Source organism: Neodiprion virginianus, chromosome 6 (genome assembly GCF_021901495.1).
Source record: "Neodiprion virginianus isolate iyNeoVirg1 chromosome 6, iyNeoVirg1.1, whole genome shotgun sequence".
Classification (NCBI taxonomy): domain Eukaryota; kingdom Metazoa; phylum Arthropoda; class Insecta; order Hymenoptera; family Diprionidae; genus Neodiprion; species Neodiprion virginianus.
Window position 1 is genome coordinate 16,077,868 of NC_060882.1, and position 20,432 is coordinate 16,098,299.

At 42.2% G+C, this 20,432-nt stretch overlaps 1 protein-coding gene across 1 annotated transcript in view; it reads left to right on the forward strand.

Moving 5' to 3' along the window:
• Positions 1-20,432, forward strand: part of LOC124306996 (RNA-binding protein MEX3B) — a 41,400-nt gene that overhangs the window by 1,511 nt on the left and 19,457 nt on the right. The window lies entirely within an intron of this gene.

Below are 20,432 nucleotides of genomic sequence, written 5' to 3' on the forward strand. Positions count from 1 at the left end.
CCCCTCCCTCCCCACAATCTTCGTTCACTCTCACGTCATCGACGCGTAAATTTGTTATCGTCTGCAAAGGGTAAAATGCATGTTCCGAAAGGAGCTTTTCCTGCCACATTTGCGAGTGTGCGGTAAGCTGCTTGCCGCTCGTTTCCTTCCGCCACGTGCGACAGTTTGGTTGTGGTTAGCGAGTGAAATTTAATTTCTCTTCTTTTATATTATTGAGAGATAGTCGCACGTTGAGGTTTTATCGAATTCATGTATTCGGAAGGTACGAAGATTATGTTAAAAATGTATGGTAAGGAAATACCAGAATTATAAACCAAAGGGAAGATATCGAATGTCCATTTCGAGTCACACTCCACGATAGCTTAGTTTGTTGGGGATATTTTGTTTTTTTTCCTTTTTACGGTAGCGAATTTCATATTTTTGCGTTTTTCTTTTCGTCAAATTTGTGGTATTGCGGCAGAGAACAGTCTCGTCAACAAAGTAAACCACCGTGAGATCAGATCGAACGAATCTCAGAATTTTGATCATTTCATAGTGATTTGAAACTCAAAGATGATATCCAGACTTTAGTCTGTAAGTTTAAGGGTCTAGTTTTCTTCCATTACTGGGAAAATGTCCTTAGCTTCTTAATATGTGAAATCGTTTAATCCTCACATGCGACCATCTCGTAGTAGAATGAGCGAAATTATATTTTGATTTTTCTCTTTCGCACGATGACCGTAGTCAGCATCGTTGGATTTGATTCAAATTCTCTGTGCACAAATCTCTTGTTTGCCTTTGGGACTTCTGCCGCAGGTCAGACTCTGGGTTCAGTTTTTGTTCCGTACAAGTTGCGAAATTTTCGCGTGTAGGTTCGTGCCTTTGTTATTCAGCCTGCTACAATGACCGTTAATATTTATAAATTCAGATACTATGGTGCAGATGTGTTGTGTACACCTATATTGTACCCGTATCGCAAAGCGGTAAGAAGTAATAATTGTTATCTCGGTCGGCAGGGTTGATAGCCAAACTGTCAGAGCAAGTGTGCTCGTCGTCGGGCTGTTTATCTCTCGGTAGCCTAGCCGGCCGAGTAAGTCTCTCGATCGTTCTCACGGCTCAAACATTCGAATGATGTTCGTACTTTGTCGTCGCGGTTCGGTCAGCAGCCGCTGCCTGCTTCGAAGGTCTCAAGCCCGACCCTCGGCCGTGGTTTCAGAGTAAAAGGAGAGAAAAAAGGAAAACAAATATCCAATGAATAATACGCCGATCATTATTCCTGATCGGGCGATCGTTTCGGGGGACGAAACTTTCACTGCCAACAATTTTGCACGGTGCGTGCGCGATTCGACCCACACGACGAATTTGCCAATCGCCTCGGCGCAAGCGGTATTACAGACGTAGTAATGTATCATCCCGAAAAATTGCATCACGGCGAATAAAAAATAAAATTCGTAAATAAGCGGTTAAGAAAATTAGCGAACTCTGCGTGTACCTATTAGCAGCCAGCGTCGAGACTGTGGCAATAAAAGTAGTAATTCACTGTGAGATTAAGATTCCCAGGCAGACGCCCCCCTCGTATCGTGTCGCAGTTCGTCGCAGCGCGAGCGCGAGCTTCGTTAGGCAATTCGAATCGTAATTGAACAGAGTCGACTCATTATTCAAACGCTTCAATAACGCGTGCCCCCAGTGCAGGTTTTGCGCGTCGGGGACTTTTTTTTATGCGAGACACGAACCTGCCAACACTATCCTTCGTTCCTCTTAAAGTTAGCTGCTCATTTTCCGCAACACATTCTCGTTCCACTCGGACGAATCGGCATCTCCGGTTTGCGTTCAACCGTATTTTCGAATCTACTCGGTCTCGAGAATCATGTTTACCAAAAACACAACAAGACCGCCGTCGCGGCGTATCGCGTCTCTATATTACGTAATTGGTCATTCGGCTGACCGTGGTTTTAGTATATTCACCCGTTTAGAGCGGCGTGGTTAAAGGTATATGACCGCGGTACGTTCGTTCGTTCGCCTTTGTGTGCATAGCTACGATATACCCAGCCGAAACTTTATAACAGACCAACACCGAGTACTCGCCTCCTCGTACGTACGGGAGAAGCGTTGTGCAGTGTCGAGGCTAACGATTAAACCTATAAGCGTCATCTCGGCTCTGTCGATGAGACGGCATTATTTTACGGTACCTGCGCCCGGCTGCCCGAATATCTCGCATACGCTCTACGCACAACGTGTTAAAAACGCTCGTGGATAGAGAGGGACGTGGTGTGCGCTCGAGTTGCGCCGAGCTGTCTCCGAGAGAGAAAGAGAGAGAGAGAGAGAGAGAGAGAAAGAGAAAGAGAAAGAGAAATGGTCGTCGCGAGGAGCGGCGCAGAAGAAGAAGAATAAACGGAGAAAAGAGAGAAGAGCGCGTCTCGTATCTAGACTTCTATTATTTATACCTCTCTCGAAAACTCTGTGTGAGAGAGAAGAGGGCGTCCATCGCGTCGACAAAGGAGAAGACGAAGAAGCGAAGCCATGTGCTCGGCGGGACCACGTGAGACTTACTAACCTTACTGCTAACATTGACCGTCTAATATTAGACAGGGAAACATGCTGTACGGAAAACGAACGGTGACACTGATTCGTTGTGTTACCGATGGATGCGCGTCCGCCGGCTGTTACACGGCCAAGTACGGCGGTCATTGAATGGCGAAAAATCGCCTTGCCTCTCCCCCTCCTTCCTCGCGTCGTCGCATGCGTTAATTCACGTTTTAATGATCGGAAATAATATAATTAGCCAGAGTGAGAGAAAGGTCGCCGAGGCTTCGTGTCGTCCGTTCGACACTCAATCGGCGCAGCTGCTCTGCTGTGTATTTATTTACCTCACGTATTTTAGTGTTCGAATTCGTCATGAACGAATCATTTTCGATAACGCATAAAGGTGCGTCCCATTCAAAAAGATGAGCCCGTTCGTTAAGGCTGTATTTTTTCCCTCCATCTCTCTTTCTCTTTCTCTTTCTCTCGCTCGCTCGCTCGCTCGCTCGCTCGCTCTGACCGGAAGCAGTAATGAGCGCCTCTGTCGCCAGACACGCCGAGTCCCGAGTTCGCCGATGATGAAGTTACATAGTTTTGAAACGTGGCAAGAGTTTATCCACTCACGGCGTGACGTTTACGGACATTATGTGTATACAGGAATGCAGACAAATACGAACAAACATGTATCGATGGAGCTATTGATAATGTAAAACCTCGCATAAAGGTAAATCATCATTATCGTCGCGTAATCTTCTTTCGCCCTTAGATTTGTATCTATGCCTCGCGAAATTCAATACTGTCTCTCATTTCAAGTACCTACAGTAAGGCTTGCACCAAAAATTCCTTCACATTTCATCAATAACTGACGACAGTTAACTCTGACCGACGATATCAACTTTGTTCAAATGCCTACCTACCCAGAAATTCAGCCTGCTACCGAAACATACGTTCCACTTATTTTGGTGAGGATCTCGAAGAGTTCCTGTAAGCTAAGAGTGCCTGTTCAAGGACATAGATAATGTGCGTATCATACTTTCACGGCGAGCTGGAACTACCGCGTTAAAAGTTGTCGGATGACTGGTACGATGATTATAATATTTTAGTATACAGCTACGCGTTTTTAAACTGCGCTGTAAACAAGGGCATGTTTAGATTTAGGTTTAGATTTGGATTTGAGTTTAGGTTGTCTCGTCGTCTCACTGTGGTACTTGTGTCACACTGCGCGTATCTGTGCACGCATGTATACAAGCTAAGGATAATATTTTTGAAAACTCTTCTTCGCGCTAAGCGAGAATGAGATATACGCATAGAGAGGGGGCAGGGAAATGAGTTTATTGTAGAGAAATATATAGTGTCCTAGGTTGATATTCTACGACGTCCCAATTCTCTTTTCTTTTCTTTTCTTTTCTTTCGCTTCTCTCGCAGACTGCGCTGCAGCTTCCTCCTGGTCAACAGATGTTCGTTTATCTCATATGCAGTCTTGAAGCCGGGCTGTTTTCTCGAATTCCGCGCGACCACATGACTTTCTCTGTGACTGTGAACCGTTTCGAATAGTGATGAATTTTCTCGTTCATTCACTCATTTGGCCATTCATGCACATCACGTTGGTTCACGCGCTTTCGGCGAGATTTCAAAATATAGTATATCATGAAACAGACATTAAATTTGGCTACTCGTAAATCGACACGCGTTTATACATGATGAGTATCCTGTAGCAAATTCTGTTTAATAAGCTATAAAATTCGCCTTGTAGTTATTGTACTTCCAGGTTCTTCGGTTCCTTTCAAACCGACGTTGCGTGTGCTCGAGTTTACAACACTGCAGACCGCAAATGAGAGGTATCCGGTCGAGAAATGTAATTTTGGCGGTTAGCGCGATCGGAAAACGTTATGTGTATAGGATGTGGGGGAGTTGGTTGGACGGAGGCTCACACGTGTTCGTAACTGGCATCGTTTTCAGCCTGGATTTCAAGCTGGCTACTCATTCTTTTTATTTTTCTTCATCCATTCACTCATTTACGTCAAACCTTTCATTCCATTGTTTGCATTATATTTTCAATATTTTTCTACATATGAAAAGATGGAAAATCTCCACCGGAAAGAAAAATTTTTGCAATATTTCTATAACGATTTACGACTCATACGCGGGTTATTTCTTTAGTCTCGTATCGTGCAGTTTTTATGATAAACACATATTACAGTCTTAAATACAGAAGAAGATGAAGAAGAGTAAAAAAAATAAATATACCATTGATATAAGTACGGACGCATGCTCGCGATTAAGCTGTCATTAACTCTCCTGGCTGATTCGCCGTACAAATACAAGCCGGAAAGGTCGGATAGGTCGGTTAAAGTCACCTGCGGATTATTTCGATCGGAAATAACACGCGAAAGACGGTTAGGCGAGACGCGAGGATGTGCGAGGAGTTCGTATCGGTCGGCAACACCGAATTGATTTCTTTTCGCGTGTCTAAATCTAGTTTTTTCCTGCGGAACGATAATTTATGTACCTGTAACATTACTGTAAATCATACAAGCACGTAACATACGCTGGTGATTTTTTTATAATAATATTCCGATCGACGTGCTTAAGCTTACGAACGTTGCGAGGAGTATCCGAACGTGAATTTTGATTTAATTTTACATACGTTTTTAACCTTCATGCAATAATGTAATACAGGGTCACCGGCATCGGGCTATAAACAAAAGCTTTTGGTAATGGATTATTTTTGTCGCTAAATTTCGTTTTATTTTTCGGTTTGTTTTTTTTTATTTTAATTTTTAAACCTTTATTTGTACCGGATTAAGTACATCCAAAACAAATTAAATAAAGTATATAGAGCTGACTAATTCAAACTATGTTGGAAAACTCGGCGAAAAGTCAAGGTCTGTAATTGTTGGAATAAATTCGAGGAGTTTATTTCTATAACATGTGTCATCTTTTCTGTAACTATGCGATTAACACGAATGTGAGAAATATTTATTTTCACAATGGTACGCCGCATATGCAGCGCCACAAGCGTATCTATTCGTCTCATGATTTTTAGCGAACGATCGTTTTACCATCAGCATTAATATACCCAATTCAAAATCTCGTATAAAAGTTCTCTCCGCGTACGTACAGCAAATGATATAATAAATTTTGTAAGTATAAAAGGTGACAATCGACGACACCGACTACGAGGATGAGGACAATTTTCTATTAGAATTATATGTCGGGTGTCGCCTCGTGGGGGAAACGCGTGGATTACGGCTGTCGAGGGGCCCAAAGCAATTGGGCCCCGTTCCCTGGCGCCTTTGTCAGTCCCTGGCGCAGCTGCCGTCGATCCACAAGGTCTTTCCGTTCTCAAACTATACTCTCGAAACCCGATAACCACTCGACCACCGCCGACCCGCTCGTTCTTTGGTTCCCTACCGTCGTCACTGCCGCAACTCACTACCACCGTATGGGGCTGCTGTTGCAGCCACCGCCACCGTATAATTATACATGCACTGGAGGGTCTGTCTGCTACAACCCTCGAGTCCCAACAACATCTCCCATGCTCGAGACACAGGACGAGGAGGTAGGTGGTCGTCCCGCCGCCTTCGCCAAAACATGTGGTGCCATTACGCGTGGTGTGTCGGTACCGGGTGCCAGCCATGAGAACCACTGTCGAACGTGAAACATGCCCCCGCGTAGCAGATGTTTACTGCTGCACGTATGAAATTAACGGTTTTTTTCCCTTCTTTCCTCTTCTTCGTGTGTTTTCTTTCGTTTTCTTTTCATATCGTTTTTGATTCTCTGATCTGCTTCTTTCTTTGTTCGTTGTTGATCAGTTTTATTTGTTCAACTTTTGTCTACCGAGTGCTCTCCGATATGCTTAATATCTACGTATGCGTACAGCTAAATCGCAAAGGTCAACAACCGTAAATCGGCGGCAATGAAACTTTGTTCTTCTCTTAACGAGGTTGAGCTCGTAACGATGCAATTTTAGGAAATGTTGTTTCACCGCTTAAGGATTGTCAAAAATTCGGTAAATCGTAAAGATTCACAAATCCCTTTCAAGTCATTCCATGAGGTTTTAAATTAATGATTTTTTACTCAATGTTTTGTTACGCTCGTCAGCCTCGATTTTTTGAATTCGAACCTCACCGAAAGAAAATTGTATAAGAATATCTATTTTCTGTTCTTGTTGTCTTTTGACAAACTACGCTCTAGGATGATACACACTGGAGAATCCTAATATTTATCGCGGAATGTGAAAACGAAACTCCATCACAAAAGAAAATCAAATATTTTGGCGACGCCTTAGCTTCTTGTTTTGTTCCCGAAGGTTAGTTACCATCCCAAATCACTCTCATCTGTGTCGCATCAATTTTTTGGCGGGAAGGACAACAGATAACGAGTTTGTCTGTCCTACGAAGCGGACAGAACTCGCGATACGTTTTACGCTTACTGGCTGGCCGAGTAATCGAGGCATTCAGTACTCACTCTGTGAGTCCCTTGTCACAAATTCACGGAAGTTACAAACCACGCATGTTAAGCTCCCGAATGTACATTTTCGACATTTGTCATATGGGTGCTGCCGCGTGGATCGTCACGAGGCGAGTCCCTTGGGTCTCCTTCGTATCTCTAAATTGGCCTCAACGAGTCCCTTAATGAGACACACGGACACGCACACGCACACAAGTTTAATTTCCCCAAGAGTATCGGGATCAAACGTAAATGGGTGTGGCCAAGTGACATCGGGTAGCGCCAAAACGAGAGTGTTTATTAAACTCGTGGCTCAACTGCATCATCGTGAACATGTTTAAAACGAGTACCACAGATACCAACACTTTCCGCACGACGTCGAGGTATTACAGTTCAGTGGTGTCAGGTTCTTATTTTGTCACAAGACTCTCCCCTTGGGATCGTATACTATCCGTCGCAACATGGTGTCTAAGTGAAGAAAAACAGTTGGATTAATTATCCCAACCGTCGATGTCAGGAATTGGAACTTGCAATTCAAGATGCCGTTTCAAGCGTATTATTTTTGGTCTTCTTTATTGAAATGATAATTCTGTACCTTATAAATATGAAATTGTAGTGTTTATAGGTCAAATACAGGTGAACGTAAATATCGTTACCAGGGTTCAGCCAAGCTTGCGATGGGGTGAAAAAAAAAAAAAATGGAAAAAATTATACAATTTTATGGTACAGGTGGGCTTCGATATTTCCATATTTCTCTCGGCGCGATGCGGGATCAAATATCTCGATGCCGTCTATGTAGGTTATGCCTTCCTGGCCCGCACGCTTGCTCATTGAATGATGATATCAAAATGTAAGGACCAGGTACCCGAAGTAATTCGAAAAGGAAAGATCCTGTTACACCGGGGCGTATCTCGCTCGCTCTGACCCGGGAGAGGAAGTAGCGAACTACAAAATCTCTTTGTTCGCTCGCTCGCTCGGGGGCCTTGTAGTATTTTTCCCCCGGGATGGGGGCGGCATCGAGTAACTCGACTCGTCCCGTCTCGTCCCGTCTCGTCACCGTTGCTTCACCTTCTCTCGCCTCGGAACCTTTGTCCCATATACCTACCCACCTACCTGACCGAGTGGAGCGCCGCATTGGCTCTCGAGATTCACGGATCTTGCGCTGCAGCGACGAACTTCATTTCTTTTCCACCTCGTTTTTCTATCTCGCCGTTTCTTGAAAACTTTTCTTCAATACACGGTTGGAAAGTAAAATTTTCGAAGCCTGTGGGAGCGTGCGTAAGATCTCCTATTTTTGAACAGCGCGGTAAAACTACGCTGACGCATATTTATAAATTGCGATCAGCTGAAAACCTCAATTTTACACACCAGGGGTTTCATGGCACGTGCGCACTTTCCCATAACTTAATTTTACGCAAGGATCTTGCGTACCGCCAGCGACGTTCTTTGGCTGATTGTGAGTTCGATTTGAAGTTTGCGAGCTTAGGACGTTTAGGTTAGGTTTCACGAAACCGTACCTGTGCCCTTTGAACCTCTTGATTGACCTTGATGTATATCCTTTAAATTATTACATTAAATTCGTTTCCTTCTCAAAACGAAGTTTCTTCCGCAGGTGTTAGAAAAAATAGGTCGTGTCACTCGCTGCAAATTTCACTCTCGTCGGAAATCGTCCGCTTTCCGCACTCGTGACACAATACGCACATATACTATTCTCTTACGACGCGTGACGTGCCGATCGTGCGTCGAATCGAAGAGCCGTTGTTGCCTTGTTACTCTTCGGCCATCCTCGCACGTCCTACCGAAGTATAGCTCGGCAAGCGTCGTCGTTCCCAGCCTCGAGTGTCCGATTGTTCGAGGACCGCACATCCGCCGAGGAAGTGGTTTGAGTCGGACGCTGAACACCATCGCTTTCCCTTTCCCCCCCACCGCACCTCGCCGTCCGTGCACTTAACACCCTCTTCGTAACGCTTACCGTCATACCGTTCATATGATAACCGCATACCCATGCTTGTAATATAGCTGGTGTGGTTTGTACAAGCTGCAAGGTGGATATCCATACTTATGGATAGTTTTAGCCTTGGCTTAGCAATTAGCTTGACAATTATTATCGTCGAACCGAATTTGTCACAGAGTTCGATCAGGGTCTAGGTTTGTATGCTGACGGAGGAGATGTCGGTCAGGAAAGTGTTTTCGTTCAACTTTATTCCCATGTTCTATTTCCAGTCTTATACATATAATTATTATCATTAGTGGGATGAATTACAATTTTAATTCTTCAAAAATGATTACTCCGTGCGGGTGAATATATCCTTGATATTAACAAATTAGAGGAAGGATTGTAGAACCGGCGACATATAATATCAATTTTTCTCATTTTTTTATTTTCCTTATAAAAATTTATTATATCGGATAAAGTTTTTGTCTTATGTACAAAATAAGGATTATATTTTTCAACAATTCAAGTGGAACCTTATACTGAATACGTTATCGTATTATATAATATGTATGCTTGGTAAGAAAGTTGAAGAAAAAGTATTATAAATAAACGTACGAATCAAGTTCTTGCAATTTGTATAAAAGGTATATACCGATCTCATTGGAATGAAATTGAAAAAAAAAGCACGGAAGATACGCTGAAAGTGGAAGCAAACATGTAACCGAATCGCGATATTTGCGACACCGTATTTCCGTCGTCGCGTCGTCCGCACGTGTACGCGTAACTTGCGCGCGCAGCCTGCTCGTTGACTGACTCTGCGTCACGTGGTTTGTGCAATGTGCCAGTTTTCGCGCCAACCGAAACCCTTCGCGTACGTAACGAACCACGTTGCTTGCGCATGCAGAGGATTGATGCACGCCGGTCGATGCTCCCGTTCGTCTATAGATATACGCGCGACTAGGTGTAGGTGTTAGGTATAGGAGGAGGGAAGAGTATCCTACGCTTATCGTATGTAATTTCGCGAATCAGTGTCATGTGAGTTTAGTTACGTGTAGTTTTACCACAGAGTTTCGTGTTCTTATATTAATTGTCCAAGTCGATAAAATATTATCGACTGCTTTTCAAAGTAAAATTCCCTCTTTACTGGATGTCAATTTTTCTTATATGCGTATAATTTTAATCATGAACGATATAAAAAGGAAATAACTCGTCGACGATTCAGTTGTACTTCTATCACTCAGCACTTTGAATTCGGTTCATGGAAACGTTGCAGGCACAAATGGTCAAGAGTTTACTCATGTTAAAACGAAAACTAGAATTTCCGTTTTATATTATAATTGTATTACCAATGTACTGACATTTTGTTATTTGAATGTGTTTAATATTATATCCGACTACAATGAAACACAGCAGACCCGGGCGATCTAATCAATCGGTAATTAGACGAATTCCTTCAGTTACGGGGCCGCATACGTACGCTGAGACGGCACGAATCTCCCTTTGTGAGCTGATCTTTTAGTCACAAAGTTGAGAGCTGGAAATCGAATTTAACATTCCAACAACTATTAAATTACTCGAGTTTTTTTTGAAATTGCGATAAATTAATCGAGGTAACTGAAATCATTGCGAATCACTCGGAATTACACGATGACGCTAAAAAGCAAGCGCGTTGGGAATTATGGAATGGTTTTAATTCATTAAAATAGGTGTCGAGTGCTTTCTGTATTGATCTCAATCTCATAATTTGACGCTTTCATTGATTTCAAATGTTCCAAGCGATTTCCATTGTTATACTATGATTTTCAGTGATTTGTTGTCACATCCTGCGACTCCGTCTGATCGGGTAATCACTAGGAATCAGGAGTCAACATTGGAAATTAATGGAAACGACGCGAAACACTCGAAATTAGGAAAATCGATCGAAATTATATAAGGTGAAAATCAATAGAAATCTCGTGATTGATGAGTTGATAAATAGTACAATTGATTTCCGAGGTAGTGATCGAACTTGGTTTCTCTCTTGTCTCCTCTTCTCTCACGCGTTCGCCTCGTCCTTGCACAGCTAATCGTAAGCTCGGGAAGATAGACGAAAGAGAGTCGGGAGTGTATATCGTTGTACACTAGAAACCAGAGAGAGGAGGACCGGGCGAGCTCTGTTATAGAGGCGACGGTGCGTATCCTAGGTCAAGATTGTGTACGCAACGGGCGTGCAGCGATTCTTTATACCCGGCGGCACCGACCGGAGTCGACTAGCCGGTCTGGAAAGCTAGGCTACGCTGGCTAGTCGCCCCCGTCGACTCATCCGCAAGTCTAAACCGCTTGCAGCCGTGTCTGTTCCGAGTCGGAGGCGGCGGCGGCGGCGGCGGCGGCGGAGGAGTAGGAGGAGGAAGAGGAGAAGAAGGAGGAGGGAGAGGTGGTTTGCCGGCCGCGTGCTTTCCCTCTCACTCACGAACGCCGGTCCCTCCCTCTCCGTCTCCCTCTCGCCGTCCCTTCGCCGTTCACCTGCGTCTATATCCATCTTCTCGCTCACTCTCGATCTCGAAGGAACAAATTCTCCCTCACGGTCACCAAGCCGCGCTGGCTGAATCCTCTACAGCCGGTCCTAAAGCCGCTGCTGCTGCTGCATCGCGAAACAGCGAGAGGAACCGTAGAAACTTTGCAGATCGAGCTTTCGACTGAGCATGCGCGAGCTTTGTCGTTCTTCAATGCAGGCTGGCCACCTCAAACTTTAGTTATCAAACGCGGCTTATGAAGGTTATGTTGGGGATGCTATTTTTTTTTTTTTTTTTTCCTAGGTTTACCGGACTTCAAATATTCTGTGTAGGGTTTCGAGAAGGCTTTGCAATCTTTCGTCGTAAACTGCTTACTGCTACGAGTGATCGTAAGAGCATAATTTCATTTTGCCGCTTCACATCTTACACTACGATTCGCGTAGGTTGGCTCCTCTTGCTTTGCAGATAAAAATATTGCCACGGGACGATCTCGGCGACGAATAGACTTCGTTTATTTTGCGCATGCGCAGTCGGTGCTGACAAGTTTGTAGGTTTCACCGTTTTTCCTCGATGTGTGTAATATTCGAAGTACACAAAAAAGAGTTGCCTTTGGAGGAATTTATTGTAAAACTCGATTTTTTTATATTTTTCGCAGAGACTAGTCGTCGATGTCAGCCATATTCGAAAATGATCCGTCAGGTTTCCACACCGTTTTGTTATTAGATCCATAACCAAACGATGTTACCTAAAACGTAAATTCTGAATTTTTAACATTTTCCTGTGTGATTTATCTTCTCTGTCCAGTCAAGACCGATTGATGTAAAGTAAATTATTATAATTAACCTTAATAATTTTTCGGACAAAACCATTTCAATTATCTGTAATTCAACCATAACCGTTACTAACAAGAATAATTACGCGTTATGTTGCACATTACACGCACTCAACGCAGCCGTCTTTAATTCCGATTTTATTTCATCCATAGGCTGCGGATAAAGTACGTTTGAAACGATTATGCAATACCGCTGAATTTTGCGAAACGCAGTAAAACAAAATCTGCGGGGGTTTTGGGCGTATGTCGTTATTCTAATAAATGCAAAGTCTCACCTCAAGACTTCGGCAATGACCCACTTGATATATTGTCGGCGTTGATGTTGAGTAAAGATCGCGTTACACGCAATGCACCGTACACACGGTATGTTATTTTCTTCTGGGAAATTTCGACGAGTTGCGCGTATTTTACAACGGCGTTCCGCCTTTCAATTGTTCCTACATCTTTTCAGGGATGAGAGTTCTTATTGCGCATCGAGTGTTGTATTGGACTGATGTTGTTTCGTATACTGGATAGCAAACTTCGAAATATCAGTATTAATTGTTTCGAACTCTAGTCATAAAAATATGACGGCAAATTTTTAAGATCCAACTCGAGAAATTTGGATGCCAGTAATTAATTTCTTGCAACGATACGTAATCGTAATTAGCCCAAGGTTATACTTGCTCTAATTTGGGACACAACTTAAACTATATGCAAGCGACGTGTACCTAATATATGCACCGCTGCACTGTGCATCGTCAGCTGTGAAGCTAACGTGGAACACGCGATAATTTAACTATGTAGCACACATCATCGAGCCCTCAGCTAGACCTAGTTGTCGATATTAAAAATTTGTCTTTGTCGCACACAGATATACGTGTGTACAAATTAATACGAAATAAGCTTCGTATTCATTGCGAAATGTCGAAATTAAAATACAAAAATACAAATTATAATTACACGTCATACTTCTTTCAAGGGCAAATTTTACATCATAACTTTGCATCTTTGACGACAAGTTACGTCGAAATTCTGTTATTATCATTATCTTTTTGTTTTCTTTTTTTTTTACAAACTTCGAGTTTTCGTATTCCGAATGAAGCGTGCACAAGGTACAACGATACAGACGACATTATTTCACAATTCGCGTTTCAATATAATATGCGAATGGATAGCGTAGCCAAGTTTTGACGAAAGAACGAAACTGCGGAAGAAAGAGAAAAAAAGGCGCGACAAATTTTTAAATCGCTTTTCTACTAACGAGCCACTAACTACCGCGTTCTCTAATCACCTCTATTCTAACACTGTCGTACTAACTATAACCAACGGCGCGAACGTATGAGAAGAGGATTAACCTCGATTCGATACTAACTTGTACTAACAAACTTAGGAGGAAAATGAGTTGCGCCGTTCTCGGTGCTTCCTTTTTCTTCTATTTAGTTTTAATTGTTATTTTTATTATTATAGTTGCTGTTGTTTTTTTTCTCTCTTCTTTTCTTTCAACTTCACATCAATTTTTCACCTCTTTACATACTCTAATCAACCACGTTTCATAAATTCCATGTATGCAATTGCTCATGCGCAGGCATTATCAAGTACACCTCTTACTGCCACCGTTGTACAAAACGCATTATACCACCTGCGGTGTAATATCATACACATACCGAGGTGAAAAACCGTCGGGGATTATACGTTTTTTTTTTCATTCTTTCCCCTCTCCCATCTTCTCTTTTTCTTCACCCTCTTCTTTTATCGTCATTCATCTTAAAATACTTTTTGATCGCGCGGCGGTTCAACGCGTATCAAAGATATGCTTTCTTATATGGATTATACTCGGGACTCGAATCAGACTCGCGCCAATTACAATGATCGAGGAAAGGGATTATCGACGTCGTAACACGACGCGGTTAAGTCCAACTCGCGTAACACGTACCTGTACCGTAAGGTGAATCACGAGCATGTAAAGTAGGTACATGAATTTTACACATGCCTGTAGGTGTGCACAACAATATTTAAACCCCGGTCAGATTCTGTACTCGGATGGGGTCATTTAACTCGTTCACCGGGGAATTAATTAGTTGGAAGACCGCGGAACGAGATACAGAGAGGAAGAGATGACGATGGAGATAGAGATAGAGTTAGAGATAGAGATAGAGGTAGAGATAGAGATAGAGATAGATAGAGAGCGCAATTGGTTCAAGTGCGATTTACCACAACCATTCGTCATGCGTTGACGGCGACTTGATATGTGGATGCCACTGCTGCTGCTGCACTCATACCGGATATTAATTCATCACCCAAAGCGTAAATGTGATTTTCCGTGATTGTCGAACGATTTCACAATTTATTATGGCATAAATTATGGGATGCTTACCGGAGTCACGCAATTGTTTCATAACGAGTTTCGTCAATATTTAACCTGTAATTTACTGGCATCTATGATTAATTGTTTAATTATACTTTTAGGAAAGAATGAAGTCTCCTTTAGAAAATTGTTAATTTTTTAATTAGATACACGTTCAGTATAATCGACGAACGACGCGAGTTATAATATTTATCAATTTATTATTAATTACTGTTTCTTTCGAACGTAATCATCCACAGTCGTGATAAATTTGTAATACCGATCGACGAATAGCAATGCGAATTATACTTAGGTCCGTTTGCATGTGTCTTGCACACGGATTTAAATGGCAACGATCTTGCAGACGACAAAGAAAGGCGAGTGCATTATATTTACATGGTTTGAAATGAAAAAAAAAACGACAAACGTTCGGGTCATTGCCGCGTTTGTTGATCCTTTGTTTCTTTGACGTTAAGCGCCAGGGAATACCTGCAACACCAAACACCAACACCATGATGCAGCGGCGGCGAACGGTTCGTCCTCGCTGTACATTCTGCACTATTATTAAGTTCTCGACATCGTTTATTTGTGTCTGCCATTCACTCGGTTGAAGAAGTCTGGTGTTGTTATACCTTTTTCCATATGTGTTATACCTACACGTGGAGGGACAACCTTGGTGCCGCCGCCGCCGCCGCGGAAACTCTTTTTTCCCCATATGCTAGAGCAAGTGCAATCGCTGGTGTTTCACCCATGTTTCCCGTGGTGCGTGTTTGTCATTACACATTTGGAAATATTCTAGAACTTACGGTTTCGAATCTGAGGAACATGTTTTTCTTTTTATGCCTCAAGACGGTGCCCTGGTCGATTTTGACGTTGACGTATGTATCTTAAAATATCGAAGTCCGTGTATCTCAAATGCGAAATTGGGCTCGAAAGCCTCATTCTACACACAAATTCTTTTGATTAAACGCAGAAATAAAGAAATTGCATGAATTCTACAGATTTATTACTGTGGTTTCGTACAATTCACGGCATTGCTGTATTTCTGTATCAAATGAAAATGTATTGGAGTGTTTTTGTTCAGAATTGCATATGGAACGGGGCGGTCGAATCCTTTTTTGTGTTTGAGATACACGACATTTGGGGAATTATATAAAAAGGTCTGCTGAAAATTTGTTTTTGCCGCATTGATCACAAACTATATTTTGTGTTTATACGTATAGTCGAAAGGAAAATATTTGTTATCTCGATTCTCCAAAATTGAAGAATCGTTCTATCGAAAATGTTTTTTCTTTCTTCTTGTAACAAACAAATTCAATACGATATCATTCTGCCAACGAAGCTTAGACTGTTGTTGTTGCACGGTGCACGGGGTCAATTGCGCGATTGCAGAATTACAATTAGTCTTTTCGACGCGTTGTTTTCGTCGCGTCGTCGTTGCCTCGTCTTGTAAAAGATTCACACATCGGTTACCGGAACGGCAACTGTCGCCTTAAGTGCGGGTCCTCAGAATCTTATTAATATACTTTGGGTCAGCGCCACGGCAGTAGCTAACGTCAATTTACATGAGAATTTCAAGGAATTACACGAAGAGAGTGAGAACGCGTTACTTATTAGCGGATATGATTCGGAATGGAGATTAAAAAAGAGCGAAGCAAGACCTCGGTTCGTTACTAACTACGATAGCTCTAGCGGTTCTTTTTACTTTTTGTATTATTTGCGGATTTTTTTTTTTTAATTAGTATACCTAATAATTATTCTGAATGTTTGACTAACGCGATAGACGAAGGTCAGTGTATAATGCGGCAATGCTTATAAAATCTTGAGATTCCCGGAGCTACGAATTATTCCAATGCCTCTCGAAATTCATACTAGATTATGACTGTAAACTAGTGAACGTAAATAAAAAAATTATCTTGTACTGAAATATTTGAAAAATTAAGTATACTGAAAGTTCCATATTTTACGATCACCCTTAACGTGGTCATCGAGATACGTATTTGAATCTTTGCTTCTCGTGGTCTTTGGAAATCGCAAGAAAATTATCAACATGGCCGTTTCGATATTGAAAATTTTGATGGTAACTAGCTACGGGAAGGACAGGAGGAATTATCATCATTGTCATTCGTCGAGATGCCCACCTCTCGCGTTATCTCATACTCGTTGTCAGCCATAAAAATGTCGCGTGTAAGCAGCAACTGCAACTGCAACTGCTACCAGACTCGTCAATCTGTAACTTCCTGCAGCAGCGATAGAAAATTGAATAACGCTGGTGTAAGATGCGACAAGAAAAATTGGGCTCAACTTGTATATCGAGGATTCGAAGTAGTCGCGAGGAGAGATACGATGCAGACGACCGAGGTGCATGGCAGCCTGCATCAGCGGAAGACGCCAGTGCGTGTCGAGAATTTTAATCTCAATTCATTTAGTCGGTGTTTGTTTTTTCCATACGTTTTTCTACGCTGCATTATTATACATATGAAGAGTGAGAAGGGGGGAAAGAGAGAGAGAGAGAGAGAGAGAAAAGCACCTCTAACTGCCGCGGTTCTGTACCAACATTTCGGTAAAATCTAGCCTCCTTTCAAATCTCTACATTTCATTTCAATTTACCTTACATACCTTTGCCTTCTTCTTCCTTTTTGTCGTCGGTTGTATTTTTTTTTTTTTTTTCTTACGCTCTGTCGTTTTTTTTTTATGTAACATACGTGACAATTGACAGACGTTTTCCAAGAATCTTCAGTAGGTATAACGTGTTACTGTGCGTGGGTAGAAGGTATGTAGTAGCGATATCCACTGTCCGACAGAGTTCCGATCAGCTTTTTCAATGTCCGAAGCGTACTCAGAAAATTGTTTGTTGATTCGAAACACGCGCATCGAGTTCATCGTTGACGTATGAGGATGTGTTCAAATTTACGTTTCATTATTTATCAGACTTTTGACATCGTTTATTCAATACGAGTAAGTTTCAAATTTTTTCCCTCGATTTGATGAACAAATTTCACTTGTCAGAATAGATTCGAAATATAACTTTATACTCGCCGCAACCTTTAGTAAAGATTATACGATGATAGAAAGAGATGGAGAAAGCAGTACGAAAAACAGGATCGACGACCGAATGCAGAAGTCCTACAAGGTGCGGTGTTGAGATTTCAATCGCTAGCGTTTAGAAGTCGACGTATTATTTTTTCTCTTTTAATTTTTTTCTACGCGTAGGCTGCGGAGTCGAAAAATTATTATCTTTCTCCGAACAAATAACTTTATCTAAAGTTTGTCTAGTAGGTTGGACTAGGTGTCGTACTCGCTCACAATCTGGGCTAGTAGGGTCCGCGTGCTCACGATGCCGCAACCCGGGTTCTCTTCCTCTTCTCATTCTCATTCTCATTCTCATTCTCGCTCCGCCCAAAGAGACGAATGAGCATCGCGCTGCGGTCGGTTCTCGAAGAACGGCCGATAAAACGTGAGTCGCCGCCCTTCTTCGCTACCCTCGGCGACTCGCGGCCGGCTGAGAACCACTGAGAAACGTTGAATCGTTGAACCACGCAGTGGTTCAGTGGCTCCAAGGCCGGAGGTAAACTACACGGGTGTAACGCTCGCTATGCCGTCCCTCTTTATACACCAACAACGAACGAAGAACCTTCTGTCTCGCTTAAGTCTAAACCGGGCGAAACTCCGAACGGGCAAGGCGAGTCTCGTCGGTCCCTCGTTGTAAGATACAGAAATATGCCGACGAAATGAGAGTTTCGTTGCTCAGGCTGATGCTAAAAACTGCAGGCAAGAAAAAGTAGTGCGGCTCTCACCAGAGCTCGTGACAGTTTAATACTGTAAATTCTAAGAAAACGGGAGGAATTTATGGAAATGAGATAAGAAGTAATTTATGCACGGATTGTTGTTATTGATATGGAAAACCGGAAAGAATTGAGACAATTTGAATATCTAGACATTTTCGACGGTTATGTGAAATGCGAGCTATTAATTATTGGCTAGGTTAACGTTGGTTACGTTAAAGTGACGGAATATCGAAGAATCGTCACAGTTCTGCAATTTCAGATAGATTTTTAATTATCACGGTTTACTGGATTTTATTAAATCTCGAAACTGCAGTACAACTATTTTATCATAAAAATGTATCGTTGATCCGACCAAGTTTTTCTGTACCCATCTTCTCGAACATGTACGTTACATTGCGTAAAAATATATTTCTATAGAATGTTAATTGCGTAATAATTGTAATAATGAGCAAATGTAATAAGAAACCACAAAGTTCTTATTTTCGAGTTTATTGAGGAGAAAAAGAAAATGTACAAAACGTGAACCAGTTTGGTCCACTCTGGTTTGGTGCGACAGCTCTTTACCGACTGCGATGGACACTCCGCCATAGCAGGGAGAGTGCCTAAACCTTGAGAAAGGTATATTGCGAGGCTTAAGCGAGACCTTCCTACGAAAACGCATACAAACATAATGCGGCATCCGACTGGCCCTCGGCCGCCAAAGTACAACTAGCGGTTGGATCGGTATAAGTTGAACGCATTCCGCCACCATTCCTTTCGATCCGATTCGATTCCTTCTGTGTAGGTAGGTAGCTAGGTTGGTTGGGTGGTTGGTTGGTTGGTTTGTTTGTTTGTTTGTTGACTGGTCGGTTTGTGGGTATGAGGTTAGGTCCGTGCAGTGACCACGGATGGCAAGGAACGGGTCGGTCCGTCTGCAGCGCCGCCGAACCATTTTTGGAATGAAATTTTATTCGAGTATGACGAAGGAGGCGCGGGAGCAAGATGCTCGAGACTTTTGTTATTGTCTCTTGGGATTGCCTGCGCGGAAGATATTGACGGTTTCATGTACCGAGAGGAAAATATGGTGCATCCATCGTTGTGTAGTACTTCTAAGGTTTTGATTTACAGAATTTGACTTACCCAAAATCTTGTAGTTTCGATCTCTTCTTTTAGTGTACACGCGTTGAAATTCTCTGATCACGTTGATGTTTAAAAATTGAGAAAAATTGCTGTGAAAATAGAACCCAAGTTTCAACTTGGTCTGTATTTTGAATCTCGCATGTGTTTTCTGCACGGGTAATATAAATTGCACAAATTTCAATTATCGGTATTTGAATTGACCGTCCGAAGATATCAAGAGTAAATTGTACAGACACCACCATGGCTGCAGCTTATAGAAAAGGGTGGAAAAAGATTATGTTTTTCCGTGTTTGCTCCGGCGTGAAAATCATCGACGGTGCACTTGCAACGACCTCGAATTATTCAGCTTAACCGTGACCTATCGGTAAGGGAGAAAGGGGGGGATCCAGGTTTGCAAATGTGTGTAGCATTCGTCGGTCGAGCGAATATTTCGCAACGAGCTCGTTCGAGACGTTGTCTGATGACATGGTTGTCTCGGTCTCAAGGCAGCTCCCGCCCACCAACGTTCAAAGAGATATTCCGAAAGGTTGCAAAATTTACGTAACGTTTTTTATTCGCGTATATGCTGTAGTTTTATAAGGCGTTACATGGTTGAGGCGTTCGGGGGAATCGGAAAATTTTTGTAATTTTGTAACCAGAAAGCATTTTTTCTCTATACCGATCGAGATGTTCGACGTTCAGAATATTATAACTTTTTTTTTTCTGTGATATTGTATTTAAGGCGTTATCAATGAATTGCATTCCATAGAGTAAACGTTTCTAATGTTCAAAAAAATGTTGACGGTTTCGTAGTTTCGTAGATCAGAGAAAATTCGGGAAACTTAAAAATGTTGCGATTATCACATTTAACACGAACAATTTTAAATATCATTCAATATCCAATACCGTTCAAAATTCGTTTCAAAACATGATCCCGTACCACGATATACGCGTGCGTAATTGTGCGTCGAAGAGATTCGGGAGGCATCCAAGAAAAGTCTGCATCAAC